Genomic DNA, 19029 nt, shown 5'->3' on the forward strand with positions numbered 1-19029 from the left:
GCTCCCTCTGACATTCCTGATCACCACTTTGAACATTTTTTGGCTCTGTGCATTTGCCCAGGTATGTATCGTTTGGACAACGAAGGGCAGATCTGTCTCTAGCAGAGCCAGGTGCAGTTAAAGGCAAGTTCACCATGTCCAGATGATCTGCAGATACTGAAGCATCTCAGGCCTAGCCTGGCCTCTTTCCACCACAGTCAATACTGCTGCTTCGACAGCTATGCAGAGTGTGCTTCCATAAGTAGCCCTCAGCCAAATATTTTAAAGGTTGGCCTTCCTGTTTTTGTGAGATTATAGTAGATAGTTGGCACCTGAATCCCAGATAACTAGCTCATGACTAATCCTGTTTACTAGACCCGAGTCCTCTTGTTGGTCTTTGCATTCCTACCAGATAGCCTTGCTGAAATGTCTGCATCCAGAAAGCAGAACAGTCTGGGCAAGAAATACCTGAAACTTCAAGCAGATTTTGGTGCCCCACATGTACTGGAATGCAACATTGTCCTTTATAACTTAAGGCTGGACTTTGGAATATGCTGCTCAGATGTTTCAATAGTTGCATTAATTCTTACTAAAGTTGCCAAATAATGCCTGTTTGGCAACTTTAGTAAGAATGAAGTTTGGTTGTTTTCACTGCTCACAATCATAAAGCTTTTATTGGATGAAAAAAGGGAACTGTTTATTATATGTATTGTATTTTTATTTATTTAATTCATTTGATTTATATACTGCCCTTCACTACAATGTTTTGGAGCAGATGCCTTTCTAACAGCAAACCCTCCTCTTTTGTCCCAGTCAATTCTGTCTGAATCATCAATCCCCCATAGGAAGTAAGTTTGATTGGATTTGAAGCTTACTTTAAAGTAAAAAATAATTGGTGGGAATTTTATTTATGTGGGAATTAGTGACAACCATCTTGCATATATAAGACATCGGGTCAGATCTCGCCATGCAAAGGTAGAAGAAATGTTTTGCTGCACAGAGTTCCATTTGAGCAAGATATCGTAGAAGAGCTACTGTAAGATTCAGTTGTTTTTTCATTTCCAGTCAGCACCGCTGTGTAAAAGAGGAAGCAGAAGGCCATTCAATGCCGTTTGAAAGTGTAATAATTTGATTGAATGCTGATAATGTGTCGTGCACAAGCAGAAAGGCAAGATGGAGTATTGTGAAGCTGGTATAGCACAAGGACTATTTACAGTGGTTTGCTTGCGTTCCCTCTTGAGAATCAACCCATTACCTGGGAAATATGGATTTGGGGGGGGGAGGGCAGGGGGTAATAACATTCTATCTTGCACTCTCAGCAGTAATTATGGCTGATTTTGTATAATACAGTGAGCTTCACAATACAGTGAAAACCAGTGCTGTTCAATGTTAAATTATTTGCTCATTCCATGTACTGGAGTGCATTCTGGGTATATTGGGATATGACCAATCAGTGGTTAGCTGGGACACAAATTCCATTCTTCCTGTTATAACCGCACACAGATAGTTCAGAATTTGACCTTAGGCTCTAAGCTGAGTCTAAGCACTTTTAAGGTAAAGGTAAAGGTATCCCCTGTGCAAGCACCGAGTCATGTCTGACCCTTGGGGTGAAGCCCTCGAGTGTTTTCAGGGCAGACTCAATACGGGGTGGTTTGCCAGTGCCTTCCCCAGTCATGACCGTTTATCCCCCAGCAAGCTGGGTACTCATTTTTAAGCACTTTTAAGCAATGCTTTTCTCACACTAGTAACTTGCCTGTGAGTTCGCTTGGGGTGAATCATTAACATTAATGCCCTTGCATGTGCCACCTTGATGGAACTTCTCAAGCAGCAGCGTCACTAAGCAGGAGAGATTCCAAGTGTTCTCCTTTTGCTTATATCCAATGTTGAAGATAAGTGGGGGTTTTCTAGTTTAGATCCCAAACACTTTTAATGGAGAGGGTTTCGTTGCTATCCTTTTACTTTGCCAGAATGTCAGGTACACGTTCCCTAGTTACTCAGAGTTTTGCCACATGTTATGTTCACTTGCCTTCAGACCTTTCTGTAGATCCTTTAGAAAAATTAAGGCAGAAATCCAAGTCCCCCCCCCCACCACCCCCCTTGCCAAATCTGATGAAGCTGAATGTAGCTGATTCAAGAAAAGGCTGCTTTGAGTAGTATCCTTGGTGCTTTACATGTGGCCTCTTTGTCATACCTGTCAGAGCAACTCTCCTGCTTTCTTTTATTATTCATTTTCATAATCATTAGGGCATATTAATTTAATGAAGCAGGTTTTACCTGAAATAATCCCCTCCATATAAAGTACAGCCTAGAATTTGGAAGCCTTGACAAATGGCACCCTTGTTTTGGCAGTCCAGTTTCCCATTTTTGTCACCATACTTTTCAGACAGAGATTCACATTAGTCCTGGAACAGAACTGGGTGTGGTTAGAAAAAACTTTAGTCATACTTTGTACTTCACCAGATTTTGTAAACTAATTCCTCTGGTGCTTCTCTTGCGTCTTTCCCGAGGCAAGCTGGAAACATTTGGGTGGGGCCAAAGACACAATTTCTTTCTGAGCTTAGAAGGTGGTGTCCACTTCACAAGTTCAGAAATTCGTTGTGGTAGTGCCTTGGAGGGCTGAGCTGCACAATGGTCTTGAGGACAACGTGCCTTAACTATAAGTAATATGTGTATTTATGTGCCTATCCCAGTACTTTAAGAATTTTTTAAAAACCTTTACTTGTTTGTTGGTGCATTTACCACATGGTAAAATGGTTTATTTACTTTATTGACATTGTCTGTGACACCACACAATGTCAATAGACCTAGATGTCGCTTTCCTTCTCTCAAGGGCCAAGTATCACATTTTTGTCTTTTGCCCCCTTCTTTCACTGTTCTGGTTGATGTATTTCTGTTACCATTTGTACTTGGTGTTCCCTGTGCTTGGCAAATAGCCTTAGCCTCTCCTTTTAGGACCAAGATATCTATCACAAAGAAAGCAATGTTCCACCAAGAGACTAAAATGTAAGATAGTGTCCCAAGTAAATGCTGAATAATATTTCTTTTCTTTGGTTTTTGTCTTTGGGGGTATGATGGTCAAGAGAACGTAATAATCAGGCTTCCAAAACCTGGTTTATTATCCATCCACTGACATTAAATGATTGATTAAAATGAAGCCTTTCTTGGAATAAATGTTTTGGTTTTCAACGGGGAAAGTAGCTTGGGGTGAGGATGAGCTGTAGCAAGGAGCCAGTAAGGCGGGGCTGGGGGAGATTAATCAAACATGCATGGTCAAAGTTGTATCATAGTTGCTTGTGGGGAGGAGGCCAGTGGGGCACCTTACATAGAAATGTGTGTCTTATAACTTCTGCTTCAGATGTTGTCCTGATCTTTGAAGGAGTTGAGATAGAAAATGTAGAAGCAGAACAGTACCAACGTGTAGAGCAGTGTATGCACTTGGACTTATAGTGTAGTACATTGCTGGAAAAGAAGCTGTTAACTCCCTGTACTTAAGTACTGTTCAACTTTGTGTGATTTAGTGCCTGTGGACATGAATAGTACTGTGGTGAAAAGAAGCAAAATGGTACGTGTGGAAGCAGTGATGTGGATTTTCTGGGGAAATTTGAATTCTGAACATTTATGGAAAATATTCCAAACATTACCTGGTATTAAATTATTAGTGTTAGCACAAGAAGGCAAACAAGCTATGAGAAGCCTAGAGTAGATCATGCGCAAGCACTGGACTTGGTCCATACTTCATACCTTACCTGTAGCCCATTTAATGTGATTAATTGGCAGCACAACAGCCCGGACAGCTATAGATATACTGCATACGTGTGACAGAAAAAATCCCAACAAAAATACAGCACTGGAAAACTCTGTCCTACATCTGGGAGAAAGCTCGGTTCTGTCAATATTATTGTATCGTATCTGTTAAAAACAAATGGTCACAGAAACTTTTTTAGCTTCCCATAAAATAGCTGGCCCACTAAGGCGACACAGAAAATGATTAGGGCAGAGTTTCCCATTGCTGAAAGTAAACAAAAAGAAGAGTTAGTTATATACCCTGCTTTTAACTACCCAAAGGAGTCTCAAAGCATCTTACAATTGCCTTCCCTTCCTCTGCACACGACAGACATCCTGTGAGGTAGATGGGGCTGAGAAAGCACTTGACAGGACTGCTCTGTAAGAACAGCACTATCAGGATTGTGACAAGCCCAAGGTTACCCAGCAGGCTGCATGTGGAGGAGTGGAGAATCAAACCCAGCTCACCAGATTAGAAGCTGCCGCTCTTAGCCGCTACACGACGCTGGCACTTAACTGCAACACCAAGAATGTATTCCTAGGGAGGAGGGGGAATTTGTCTCAGATGATAAAATAGAGGAAGACTCTATTTAAACTCGAGGATCATCAGAATATTATTTGCAAATCCATGGCCACGTTTGATCTAAAACAACCCATTGTATAAAATCCCAAGCCAGAGATGGTCCAAGAAAACAGACTGGGCAGTCCTGAATTTTACCTCACAACTGAAACAAAGGAAAATCTTTTTCTTTTTCTGAGATTTTAGAAAAGAAGATGAAGGAAGAATAGGTTAAGTTCCTGTCCCATGGGCAGTTCCCAGCTTTCATTAAGAAACTATATGCTCTCCTCCCCTGTGACAGTATCTGGCCACCTTTTCGAGGATGGCCAGAGAATACTGGAGGACACAATAGACAGAAATGCTGATTTTGCTGTGAAAAAAGCCCACGACGCCATGGCATGGATGCCAGAGCTGCCATCATAAGGGCAAGAAGTTTACTGCAATTAATCCCTCTAGAAAATAAGATACAGAAAGGGTCCAAAGGTTACTGTAGGCATCCTCATTAGCTGCTGATGCCACTCTAGACACTATCATTTTCTCCTCTAGAGGAATGGCTTCTGTTGCTGTGGCTTAAGGTCTAGCAGGCACACTACAACTCCAAATCCGTTTCATGGCATAGCTGTTTCAGGGGGATATGCTATTTGGCCAAACTATTAGACAAGTCAAATATCTGGAAGGGAATTGATTGTAGTGGCTTCTTTTTAGCTCTGTAGGCTACCGTTTCTACCGTTGTCCAATTGTCAACACAACCTCCTCTTACTCTACCAGTTTCTCTGGCTGTGCTGTGCCAAGGGCCCCTCTGTCATCCTCAGCCAGACTCGGGTTAGGGTTAGGGTTACTGGCTAAGACTGACCATGTGGAGATTGAAAGGAAAGTACTTCTAAAGGCTGGATATATTGCAAGTAGTTGACACCATTCTTGCCTCCAGAAGATCTTCAACCATGCAAATCTGTAACTGCACATGGAAGGTGTTGGTACAAGAGAGAGAATAGGCAGTTTAGATCCCACACAATCAACATAATCCTCAAGTTTCTGTAGGAAGGTCACTCCAGAGATCTCAGCTGTTCCACGATGCATTGACAGGTTGCAACCTTGGCAACAATGATCCCTTTTGTGAAGGGGACTCTAATTACAAGACATCCTCACATCAGCAGGTTACTTAAGAAGAAGAAGAATTGGTTCTTATATGCCGCTTTTCTCTACCCGAAGGAGGCTCAAAGCAGCTTACACTCGCTTTCCCTTTCCTCTCCCCACGACAGACACCCTGTGAGGTGGGTGAGGCTGAGAGAGCCCTGATATCACTGCCCGGTCAGAACAGTTTTATCAGTGCCGTGGCGAGCCCAAGGTCACCCAGCTGGCTGCTGGAGCGCAGAATCGAACCCGGCATGCCAGATTAGAAATCCGCACTCCTAACCACTACACCAAACTGGGGATTCTACGAACAATCCTCCATAGTCTCACAGTTTTCCTTTTGGGGAACTAGATACTGGTCTTTTGACACTTCCCAGAAAGTTGTTAGAACCTATACAGCAGTAGTCCCCAACCTGCGGGCCTCAGCCCGGCGCAGGGCTGCGAAGGCCTCGGCGCCGGGCCGCGGCTCCTTCCCTCCCCCCCCCCGAAGCGAGAAGCTTGCCAGGCCACGATCAAAGCGGCCGATTAGCTTGCGGCCCGGCAAGCTTCTCACTTCGGGATGGGAGGGAAGAGAAGCTTTAGCGGCCGATTTGCTTGCGGCCTGGAGGGGCCGGGAGGGGAAGCCGCGGCCGCCAGCATGGCGGCGCAAACGCGCATGCGCGGACTGCCGCGCACGTGCCTTTGCGCCCCTACTGGGCGCAAACGCACATGCGCGGCAGTCCGCGCATGCGCGCTTGCGCTGGGGCTGCCGCGCGTGCGTGGGCCCCCGGGCCGCCCACTACTCCGCAGCGGTCCGCAGCAAGCGGAAGCTTGTGGACCGCTGCTATACAGAACATTTCTTTAAAGTTTATTTGGATGAAGACTCTATTCCTGGTAGCCATTACTTCAGCTTGTTGACTGTCAGAAGTTGGGGAACCTTTGGTCAAGCCAAGGTGGTTGTGAGAACAAACCCTTCCATCCCAAAGTTAATTCTAGGTTTCATATCTCCCAGGAAAATAACTTGCGTTCTTTCTGCCCCAGTCCAAAGCACCTCATGGAGAGGGAATGGCAAACCCTAGCTGTCCAAAGAGCCCTTAATGCCTTTCTACTTAGAACGGACAAAATTAGAAAATATGACTCATTGTTTATGTCAGTTCTCCATCCAACATGGGTAACCCTTTGTCTAAGGCTGCAATCAGTAGGTGTTTCAAGGCCTGTGTTATTGAAGTGTATAAGGTGCAGAAACAGCGGTCCCGGAAAGAATTGCACATTCTATCAGGTCAGCCACTATTAATGCAGCCTTTGCCAGGTAGGTCTCTGTTGAGGAGGTCTGCAAGGTGACCACCTGGTCTTCAGTTTCCACATTCATAAGTCATTTTACATTAAACACATACAGTTCTGCTGAGATAGCCTTGGCAGAAGTGTGTCACAGCACATTTTGGATGTCTTGACAATGACCCACTCAGGAATTGATGTGATGGCCAAGGGGTAGCAGAAAGGCCTCTCCCCACCAGGCGCGCTGGTGGAGAGCTGGCCCTTGGTCCAGGAAGGACTTTCACACATCTGTGACGTAGCAAGAGGTCTTTGCAGGCCAAGGGGCAGTAGAAAGGCCTCTCCCCGCCGTGTGCGCAGACGGAAAGGGGCCCCTTGGCTCGGGAAGGCCTTTCACCGAGTCTGCGACGTGGCAAGAGGCCCTCGCAGACCAAAGGGCAGCGGAAAGGGCCACCCGCCAGGCACGCCATCAGAGAGCTGTCATGGTAGGTTCGGGAACTCAAGCATGCGTGTGAGGCGAGGGGCGAGCAGCAGCTGACAGAGTGGGAGCTGTCGGGGGTGGGCCAATCAAGGTGTGGCCAGTTTGACTCTATTTCAACTCGGACAGGCTGGACTTGCTCCACCCCAGGGCCAGTTTCAGAAATATTAAGAGGAACCATGGATAAGGATTGTTAGAAATTGCTCCTAGCTCTTGGAGAGCCAAAATTGAGTTGGCAGCTGTTTCATGTCAGGAGACAGGAAGTAGAAAAGAAGTTTGTTCCTGCTTCCCTGAGTGATTGCTGGGAAAACCCATCCAAGATGTCCTTCATGCTTCAGAGGAAAAGTACCGTTCGTTGAGTAATCGGTGGTCAATTTCACAGTCATAGGGTTTTCTTTTCAAACCCTTCTATGTAAAGTTACAGTATAGTGAAAATCTGCTCACTGAAGTAAAATCTAGTCTATGAAAGCTTATACTGAAATAAACTTTTGCTAGTATTTAAGATGCTATGAGAATTGTGTTTATTTTTTTACTGCAGTAGATTAAGTCAGCTGCCCCTCTGGTCAGAGGTATAAAATAAAGGTTTGGATTTTTTAAATTGTTTGCTGCCTGACTCTCAAAAGGGTAACAGGTCTCTTTCACATTATAAAATTCTCTTTTTCTAAGAAAGGTTGATGTCCGGAAATTCTGGTTTACTGCCTTTTGGAAGAATGTTAGACTTTAGAAGTTACGTGGCTGCAAGAAAAAGAACAGTCTGCGAAGCAAAGGGTCTAGGTTTCCTAGTGGTGCAGGATTTCATTGAGTCAGGATTTGGCACCGGGACCAGTTTTCAATAGCAGGGCCCGTATCTCTTTGATCAGTGCCCTCATGAAGCCTGCTTTCTCCAGCTACAAGGCTGCTAGAATGGAATGCTTCTGAACTTTGCTCACCAAATCCATTCCGCAGCATAACTTCAAATAACATGTATGCAGTATCACTTGCAACATATTCGTCGTCTTCACCACAAACCTGATTCCCCGTCCCACCCCCAAGTTAATTGGCAAGATAGCTGACCAATTGAGCACTGGTTCCAGCAGTCAGTTGCTTGTTGAGAAAAATAACTTGAAATTCAGATGGGTATCAAAAGTTCTTTAGCATGCTTTCTTGCATTAAAAAGACAGTACATAGCGAACCGGTTCAGTTATCAGTTTGTGCACATAAACTGAAAAGACTGTTGGAACTGATGTCTCTCCTTTGAGTATGTGGTTTCTGATAACTGTTCAGAAATCTCCACCATTCCTTGTGGGGAAGTTTTCTGTGACTAATTTAAGCATGCTTATTTTCCCATTAGAATATTTTTGAACTTTTGCTAGAGTGCAGTAATTGACCAAGAGACTTATTGAAGTAGGATTGCACATGTGCTGGGCTGATTCAAGCTCTGGTTTCCAAACTGCTTGCTACAGCTCACTATTCAGTTTGCAAGTTGAGAAAACACTTTCGTTGTTATGCTGTGACTGAGCCAGTTGCTTGTCATAATGAATCTCCACGGCAGGCATGGTGTCCAGGCTTCTCATTGCCTTCTTAAACAGTAGAATGCAGCTGGCTGTATGCCTGACCCTTTTATCCCCCCTTCATTTTTAGCAAACGAGGTGACCTCCTCCCTTCTGTTTAAACTGTGGTGTCACCTCAGGCCAATGTACTGTATGGGTGTGATGTGCTGTCAAGTCACTTCTGACTTCTTTGGACCCTGTGAATGAATGACATCTGAAAGGTCCTGGCATTAACAGTGTTGCAGACTGAGGTCTTGGCTTCCTTGATTGGGACCATCCATCTCAAATCGGGTCTTCCTTTTTTCCTGCTGCCTTCAACTTTTCCCAGCATTATAGTCTATCCCAGTGACTCTTTTCTACTTACTGTGACCAAATTCTGATAGTCTCAGGTTTCGTCTTTTTCACTGCTAGTAAGAATACAAGCTTTATATGATCTAGATCCCACTTATTTGTCTCTTGTGGGGTGAAGTGTATCCGTTAAACTCTCCTCCAGCACCATTTTCTAAATGAATCAACTTTCTTCCTGTCAGCTCTCTTTGTCTAACTTTCACATCCATAAACAGTAATGGGGAATACCCATTGTATGAGTTACCTTCTTGGTTTCCAGACAAAACATCCTTATATTTAAGATCTTTTCTAGCTCTTTCATGGCTGTCCTTCCTGGTCTTAGTCTCCTGATTTCTTGGTTGCAAACTCCACATGCATGGTAATTATTGTACAAGCCTGTATCTATGTATCAAGATATGTGGATATCTAAATCTGGGGATCAAGTCCACACTAAAAGATGTTCCTCCAAACCCCTAAGGTTTGCAGAAAAATCTAAAAATATTTTAAAATATATTGGGGATCTAAAGTCTCCAAACCAAAGATGATCTCTGCCCATGCAGATAACTTACCAGAAGGGGACCCTGCAGCCAGCACAGTGTCTTCTCGGGGCCTTGCCACAGATGCTTTAGCTCCCAACTGCCAGGTGGCTGCCACAGATCCCACAGTGGAGACAGAAATGAAGGGGAAAGCGGGGAGTGGAGATTTTCTGAGAAGCAGTGCATGGGGGAAAGGGGGGGGGGAAATGGAGGAGCAGAGAATCTCAGAGGTAATGGGGAGAAAGAGGAGGGAGATGGTTGTGAAGGGAGGAAGAGACTGATTTCTAGATAAGGGATGAGGGAAGAAGTGGGGAAGACTGACATGGAAGGTATAAGGGTAGACAGGGTGGGGTGCAGAAAGATTGATAGGTAAGGGAGGGGACAGGGAGGATGCCCCTGGTTGTACACAACTTGTTTTGTCGATATAATGTGATTTGGATGCTTGAACTACCTTGTCTTGGCCCAAGCCACACATCACTTTGGTTAACTCCTTGCTTGAAACACAGGGCTGCCCCATTCACATGAGGTGAGTTTTCCACCTTCAGGGCAAGTTCATCTTCCTTTCCCCTCTCTCCACCCTGTCTTCAGCTGAGGTGCCCACTTTATTTTTGAGGTTCTTCGTGAACACTGATGGTGGTGGCTGTGCCATGGGACTGCCAAGTGTCGGATATGACTGAATGGCTGACAACAACAGCATGAACATTGAACTTGTTTACCTTCTCCCAAGGCTGGTCTGACACTATTTTTCTTCTGTGGAGCATGTTATCTCTTCACTGTTTGTCTTTCACTGTGAAGTTGACTGTTCCAATGAAAGCACCTAACACAATGGCCTGTCAGTCAACTCTCTGCACAGTCCAGTTCTGAGAATGGGGGCAGTTGCCACATAATTGACAGAAGAGCCAGCCAGTCAGTGCTGTGGAAAATCCAGTTTGCCTCTGAAAGCAGGATCCTGGAAAGCCTAATCCTCAGAAGAATGTCGTATGTGTGCGTAGTAAGACTGCTTTTATGCTGAATCTATGAATGTTGTGGATTTATTGGTGGAAGTCAGGGGGGGGGTTATTACCCCAGCATGCAGCCCCCTTGTAAATCTCACCCTGCTTTCTGACATTTACAGAAAATAAGTCTACCATTGCTTGTAGTTGTGGGTCATTCATTCATTCATTCATTCATTCATTCATTCATTCATTCATTCATTCATTCATTCATTCATTTGGTTTCTAAACTGTTTTCCTGGCAAACCAGATCAAGGTGTTGTGCAACTTGAGAAATAAATACAATGTTTTAAACAAATAAAATTTAAGTTCTGGTTGACCCAACTTGAACCAGTCTGCTACAGCTTCCAGGCACCTGGATAGAGTGTTTGTGGATGTAAACAGATGGCCATCCATTAGCAGATACAGCTGTTACAGTGCATTGATGATACTCCAGCCCAAAGCTCCGGATTTGCTGAGTAGGGGGATACATGTAGATGTTAAATAACATTGGGGAGAGAATTATTCCCTGTGAAACACCACAGTTTAGGGCATATTGCTAGGAGGTACTCTCCCCTACTTTCTGTCCTCAACCCTTGAGGAAGGACTGCAACCATTTCAGGATTGTGCCATGTATCCCCATGCTGGCTGATTTTAAGATTTAGTAGAATCAGCAGTGCCAATCCATCTAGATCCAGCTTTCTTTGGAGATCATTTGCAAGGGCAGCCAGAACCATCTTCATCCCATAGTCAGATCAGATAACTTAAAAAGGGTCAAGAGCTGATGTTTCCTCCAGAAAACTCTGTAGTTCTGTGATTGCATGTTCAACTACCTTGCCCAGAAATGACAAATTTGAGACTGGGTGGTAGTTGGCTGGGCAATCTTTAACCAGCATAGTTTTTTCCTAGTCTAGTCATCTACTGACTAACTCAGGAGCCCAGTGGCACTTTAAAGACTAACAAAATGTATTGTAGAATAAGCCTTCATTCATTGTTCTTCGATGAGGTTGATTATTTTATATGGATACTTTTGTTGATGCTTTTATATTGCATTATATTACAAAAAATAATATGTTTATTTAGCTCATCTGCTTAGAATAAGCTGAATATTTTTTTTAAATTTGGATCTTGTTTTAAACTGTGAGCTTTTCTGCATCCGATAAAGATAAGGAAATGCTTACCTTGTGAAGATGGTATATTCTGGCTGCTCCATATGATATTGCCAAACTCCCGTGTCTGGCCAGCACATTACTTGCTACATCTACCATTTTAAAGCGCTAGTTGGGGAATCACAAAGTGGATTCACCCTCCTAAAAAGTGCTATCCCCCAGCAGACAACCAACAGGCCAGCAGCAAAAGAAATATATGGAGATAAAGAAGTGCTACCTCCGCCTCCAATGTCCCACCCTCGCACCCACCTCCCTCTTCCTTGTTCCCAGGAATGGGAATTTTTAAAAAAATGGAGAACCTGGAGCAATGAGTAGGAAGAGAAGCGTGCAGGTAATGTCAGAATTTTTTCCCCTCTTAAGTTGTGACACAAAGTATGCCTCTCGGAAGTCCCACCCCCCAGAAAAATCAGGAATAAGACTGATTTGTAACAGTTTTAAGACTCGTGATCCCATAAGGGGTGGCATTCAAAAAGCACTAAATAGAGAAATATTAATTTTAAAAGAATTATTGGCCATCGTGGGACCTTTAAAAAATAGAGAAATGGGATTGGCTGCCTGGATTGATTGACAGGCAGAAGAGTGTCGCGTTTAAAGCGTGTTGCTCTCTTCTGCCATTTCCAGCAGCACTTGTGAGGCGTAGGAAGCACAAAAAGGCGGCAGACAAGAGCGAGAGCAAAAAGGTACAGAGTGGCCAGGAGGTGCAATAATATTTAGTGCTACACCATTCAGCTGTCATAATGGTATTTTTCCTGATGTGCGGAAATGCCCTATCTTTTTGTAATGTTTCCCCTCCCTCCCCATCTTTTTGTTGCAAATCTAAAAGCATCACTCTGGATGTACTGAGCTCTGATTCACAAAAGTGAGCTCTGATTCATGCTGGAATAAATTTTGCTGGACCTTCAAATGCTGCTGGACACCTGTTTTATTCTGCCGCTATAGCTTGCCCTGGCTTCCTGTCTGGAATTAGACTCACAGGGCAGTTCTCAACATATTCCATGGGAGACCAATGGGTGTTACTTCTAAGAAGGCATGTAAAGAACTGGAGCCTGTAAATTGGAAGAAAACTGGTGTTTTCTAGTCCCTCCCCCTATGCCTTGGGAGAACAAAGGCTGTCTTTAATAACAGGAATTAATGTGTTGCAGAAAAATAGAAACGATTTCCTTGTATCCATAGAGCCTTCATAGTAACAATAGGTCTAGTTTTTCTCCTGTAACTTTTTCAGATGAACTGTGTGACTGTGCTGCAGCAAAAACGGGTGAGGAAAAATATTGCATTACATGAACGCCTGTCTTTGTTAGGGAATCTTCGGCAAGGAGCTTGTTGAATGAATGTGACTTCTAACTTACGGATAAGATAGAGCAGTAACTTTGGGTTTTTGTCCTTATTTCCCTTTCTGTCTGTCCTGTGGTAGAACTTTTTACCGTGCAATGTTAAAAGAGAACCAAAAGATACTCTTGCTAGAAACATTGCCATGAATAGATTTGGCTAGTGTCAAGGTAAGGATTGCTGTGCTTTTAAACAAATATATACATTTCTCCCTTAATTATAATACTTTTTGTGCCAAAGATGACTGTGGTCTATTCTCTGAGAGTATTAGGCAGTCAGTTATTGCTGGCTCTTTCAACAGGACGAACGTGTGGAGATTCATATAGGAAGTAGGTGGGTCAGCTGCTCCTCAGTGCCTTATTACCAAGAAGAGCTTCTAATTCAACCGGTTTTTGTTTATGATCTATGTACGTGGGGTTTTTTCAAGTTGAAAATGACATACAACTTAAGTATGGGCATTGTAGAAGGAAGGTAGCTGTGTTGGTCCATAGCAAAATCTGAAAACCAAAGCTATGCAATACTTTTTATGAAGACAAAGCACAGTAACACAAACTGGTGTTAAAATCTTTGTGTTCTCCAGAACTCTTCATCAATTTGGGTGTAAAAAAAACCCCCCATATATAGATATAGAAATAGATACATAGAGGGGAGGGGAGATCTTTCAGATCATAATCTGAAAGCTTTTCTTCCAACATCTTGTGTAGAAAATGTTTGTGGTTTCAGTGGGCATGAGGTGTGGCTGACGGGTATCAGGTTGCACCGTTGCTGTGTTGTCAGGAACTAGGAACAAAAGGAAGCCACCCAGTTGAAAATAGCCAACAAATGATCAGATGCCTTGCCAATGAAAAAGAGGCCATATGGTTGTGGCCTGAAAGATACACACACACACCCCTCTTCTGTTTCTTTGACTTCTGACTTGAGGAAGTGTTCCGGAGAGGTCAAAAGTTTGGACTTAGTGTTGTGTTGTTTTGTTCAGCTTTAATAATTATACAGCCTGGAAATGGAGTTCTAGAACTTTTTATTTGTATGCAGCTTTTATTGCCATGTCCTGCCTTTCTTTCAGCTAGTGAATTGAGTTGTCACTCTGCAAGCATTGGCATGCATTCCTGGTTGCTGCTGGATCTTGATATGTACTTGATACAAGTGTGGTAAGGTGCCATGGAGGTTGCACAGCACTGTCTGTTCTGTCCAGTGCAAGGCTTGGCTTGGCTTGTCCTGAACAAGGCAAGAACACATGTTGTCAAAGGCATCTTAAGTATCTAAAAAGCTTGAGAATGGGAAATCTACCTTAGGCCATCAGGCAGCATTTCTGCAGAAAGTAAAGAACAGGGCAAGGAGTTGGGCACAGGAGCTACAAACCACCTTGGGATCTGTGGATGGGGGAGGGGCATTCTTTGTTAGGGAGAAATGGATTGCACCTTCCAAAATGGTACGTTATGCCCCTTGCTTCCTAATAATTCATTTCAGTTGCTCTGAGCAAGACGCAGCATGATGAGTTTAGAATAGTGCACTCTGAAGTTCACTTAATGAAGATTAGTTAACCCTTTGTATTATTTCCCTACCAGCCTTCAAGAGAGTATTTGGCATACATATAAAGTCCAACAGCGGTGTCTGCCTTTTTGCCGCTGGCCTGGGAGGGAAGCAAGACTTTATTCATTTTACCATCGTTACCATCACTTGGTTCCGAGAAAAGCTACTTGCCCTTCAGATGGGGTGATCAGTCCTGCCACTTCTTTCCATGTAAAACCTCCATTGCATCTCTCTTGCCTTGAAAATAGACCAGTATGCGCTGAAGGCCCGGCAAATGGATTCTTGAATGCTTTGCGGGATCCAGTGCCTCCCTAAACGAGTTAGTCAGCCACTGGCATGACAGAATGTTGACTGCCATTGATGAGATTGCCCCCAATGCCCTCTCCGTTCCGCCAAAAGCAGCCCCCCTGTTATATGGAGGGGCTCCGTGAGATGAAACAGAAACAGAGATGGCTAGAGCGAATTTGGAGGAAAACTTGTGACGAAGTGTTCAGAGCAGCCTACAGAGCTTTCATGAGAGCCTATGAGATGGTGGTGAAGTCAGTGAAGCGTGACTTTTACTTGACTTGAATTGCATCTGTCCATTGGCACTGGGCACCATTATTCAGGGTAGTTCGATGCTGCCGCGCATGCGTGTTTTCACCACCAGAGGGCGCTAACGCGCATGCGCAGCAATCCTTGCATGCGTGTTTGTGTCCGCCAGTTTGCTGGCGGCCGCGCCTACCTCTTCCCCCCCTCTCGCAGCAAAACGCTTTGGCGGCCGCTTCTCTCGCAGCCTGGTGCACTCGCTGTGGGGGGGGGAGGCAGGCGCGGTGGCCCATTACTGAGGCCTTCGCGGCCTGGTAGTGGGCCGCAGACCGGGGGTTCAGGACCCCAACCTTAGAGAACCCATATTTAGCCTGCACTCCAACAGCTGCATTGGCTGCCAGTTGATTACCAGATCAGGCTTGGTTCTGTTAATTACCTTTAAGGCCATGCATGGTCTGGGCCATGAGTATATGAGAAACCGCTTCTCCATCTATGTTCCCTGAAGAATTTTACGCTCCTCCAGCACGAACAAACTGGTGATCCCTGGCCCTAGGCAAGCTCCTCTGTCAGTGACTAGAGCCAGGGCTTTCTCAGTCTTGGCCACCACCTGATGGAATGAGCTCCCAGAGGACCTCAGGGCCCTGATGGAGCTAAAACAGTTCCGCAGGGCCTGCAAAAAGGAGTTCTTCCACCAGGCATTTGGCCAAGACAAGTGAACAAGCCGCTAATCACCAACCAGAAGCCCCATAATCTGCACTAACAGAAAACCAGACCACAGTGTAGCCAGACCAAACTGTTGTTTGTATTGAATACTTGTTATATCACACTGTTTGCTGTTGTTATTATTAAATACAAATGTTATATTACACTGTTTGATGCAAGTTCACTGTTAAATAAGTTTTATATTGAATGTTTATTGTACTGTACTGCATAGGAGAGTTATAATGTAAACTGCCCTGAGCTGCAGGGCGGTATATAAAAGTAATAATACAATACATAAATAAATTGGCTACCACTTGATGTCATTTTCCACTACCATCAGCAAGGTCCCTGTACTCTTCGATGTTGCTGGATAATGTAGTGATCACTCAGCCTTCCTATGGTTTTCCTGAGGCAGAAGTCTTCCGAGTGCTGTTTTGTAAATTCCTTGGAACTGGAGATTTCAGGGATTGAACCTAGCATCTTTATGCGAAGGGTTAGATTGTGTCCTCACCTCAGGTTTGGAATTTGCCGCTGGAGAGCAACAGATGGTAGGGCTCTGCTGACAGTAAGATCTGAGAGAGAGAGAGAGAGAGAGAGAACTAGCTAGCTGTCAGGATTGTAGAATCTCTGTCATAAATTAGCCTGAGTTCCTCCATGTCAGTTATATTGCTTGGCGCCTGGGTGCCCCAGATCCTGTATTCTTGCTAACCATAAAAGTGAATAATTTGTTGTTGTAACCTTATCACATGTTGAGGCCTCTCGGCTGGGCCTGGTTTCGCTATCACCTAGTCAAGGCCATGAGAATGTATTTCTGTTTTAATTACGTATGTGTCTTCTCTCTTGCTCCCCTCCCTTGGGAACTGTCAAGTTTTGAGCCGGAGAATTGTATTGATAAGCAGAAGCAAATCTGTACTCTAGTCAGATTTGACTTCTCAGTCCTAGAGCGTGTAGTACTTCTCAATAAAGCTTTCTTTAATTAAGAAGCCTGTTGTGAGTTCTCTTCACGTTTGACACTAGCTAGTTAGATGTAGTGGTTAGAGTGTAGGACTGGGATGACCCAGGTTCAGATTCTCCTCCCTCCCATGCCATAGAGCAGGCATGGCCAAACTGTGGGTCTCCAGATGCCCATGGAGTTTGCTGGCAGGGGGCTCATCATAATTGTAATCCATGGAGGTTGGCTACCCCTGTCATAGTACTTGTGAGGTGACTTGGGCCAGTTGCTTTCAGCCTTAATCTGCTTTACGGGGTTGTGCTGTCAGGAGGTCCTTGCTTGCCAGAAGGGGTTCATCTACATTTGCCAGAATGCAGAAGAGGCATCGAGGCCACTATATGCCACGGCTAGTTCTGGCCTATTGACTCACTGAGTATTGTGCTGCACATAAGCATTGTCAAAGAGCTTGGAATCCTTGTTAAAATGAATTACTACCTTGTTTGAAGTTTTTGCTGTCCATTGGCTTAGACTCAAAGGTTAATAATAAACGTTGGTGGGGTATTCAGGAAAAGAGAGTGCCTCTAATTATGTTTTTCTTTTGTTGCTACAACATGCCGTAATGCAAGCTACTGCAGTTGCAGTTTCACATTTGGACTTGTAGACATTGTGGTTCGCTATTCAAGTAGGGTGCAGGCAGCTTAGATTTTGACAGTTTCTTTTATGATGCCTTCAAGATTGTTTTCAGTGTTTTGATAAGATTGGCAGTGCTCACTGTTATCTCCTTAATGGGTTCCATCACAACACCGTGAGCCATGGCTTGCAATGATCCCACTTTTCTGAATTCCGACAGTCCTTTTCTCATCTTTTATCTTCTTCCCATAGTCATCAGCTGCTGAATGCAAGCATGTTCCTACCTAGATGCCTCTGAGCACTCCTTAAAAACACAGCTTTAAAGGGGAACATCTACATAATGTAATGTTTTGTGGCATTTTCAGAAAGTCATCTTTCAGCTCCTTATGCACGCACATATTAATGCAGGACAAAGATGGAAGAGCACAAATCTAGACTGACTGTATATCTGTCTCCACTTTTATAGTTGTGTAACTGGCCTTTTCCTGCCCTGTGTGAAACAAATCTCAGTTTTCTGGGTCATATGTGAAATGCACATACATTTGTCAGATATTCTGCTAAGAGCAGCATTGAAGGAAACAACAGAACTGCATTCGTGTGGTCAGTGTGGTGTACAGCAGGGGTAGTCAACCTGTGGTCCTCCAGATGTCCATGGGCTACAATTCCTCAAGGGAATTGTAGTCCATGAACATCTGGAGGACCACAGGTTGACTACCCCTGCTGTACAGTGTAGGGAGAGGAAATTAGACTGCCCCATTTTTCAACCCCCGAGGAATTGAGCAGGAGAAAAAAAATGGCCTCCACATAGTGATGGGCTGGGAATTTCCTCTAGTCTCCGTAGCAAAAGGAATATAAACCAGGAGATGCAGCTTAGATAATCAGCTGGTAGTGATATCACATCTTCTCAAACTTGGCCTTTTCCAGGTGCCACCCCTAAATCTCCCATTTGCCGAGGCAGCTTTGGGAACCCTAATCCCATCAGTAGCCACACATGCAGTTGCATGTATACAGTGAGCCCCTAATACAGCTTTTCTCAAACTTTTTACTGTTGAGAAATCCCTGAAACTTTCCTCAGACTTTGAGGAACTCCAGAAACAATGTCAGCTGGCCACATCTTCCTTTCATGCCCGCAAAAGTCACACGTCACCAAAAGTGGCATTATGCAGAGAACTCGCACGAGATGTGACATCACGAGGTCATTCGCAGAGCACAGGAAGTGACAACACAGAAATATTTTCAGAAGATTTATGAACAGAACATACCTGCACTCTGGGCTGGCTACTAGCTTGCTCTTCTTCACCAAAAGGAGCCTGCAGTATGAGCCGACAGAAACAGGGCCAGGACAAGCCTATGCTATTTTGTGCCCCCCCCCCCATGCCAGAAACAGAGTGGGAGTAGACTTATGCTGATCCATCCTCCCTGCAGTTAAGTTTAAAAGGGAATACTTCCTTCTCTAGACTCTAGTCACTACCATATGCAACAAACCTTGGCCAGCAAGGATTTGTATGGTTGGGCCCCTCCCCTTCCTACGCCCTCCAAGCCCATCATTTTGGAAGGGAGGCAGGTTGACATGACCATATGTGGTCATGTCACCCCGTAATTAAAAAATATATAACAAATATATTACAAATTAATAAACTCCCACCCAGTCAGCGAAACCCTTCAGGGG

General features: G+C 44.3%; 1 protein-coding gene across 3 annotated transcripts in view; it reads left to right on the top strand.

The window, feature by feature from the left end:
- The window catches only part of ELOVL5 (ELOVL fatty acid elongase 5), a 65931-nt gene that overhangs the window by 23455 nt on the left and 23447 nt on the right, over positions 1 to 19029 (top strand). The window contains exon 1 of one of the 3 annotated variants that reach the window (XM_077308901.1): positions 12950 to 12968. The exons of the other annotated variants lie outside the window; for them this stretch is intronic. The gene's annotated coding sequence lies outside the window, so the exon portion shown is untranslated. Of the gene's footprint in view, positions 1 to 12949; positions 12969 to 19029 lie in introns of those variants that run through there. 3 annotated transcript variants of the gene reach the window in all.

The sequence above is a fragment of the Paroedura picta genome, chromosome 1 (genome assembly GCF_049243985.1).
Source record: "Paroedura picta isolate Pp20150507F chromosome 1, Ppicta_v3.0, whole genome shotgun sequence".
NCBI classification, from domain to species: Eukaryota; Metazoa; Chordata; class Lepidosauria; order Squamata; family Gekkonidae; genus Paroedura; species Paroedura picta.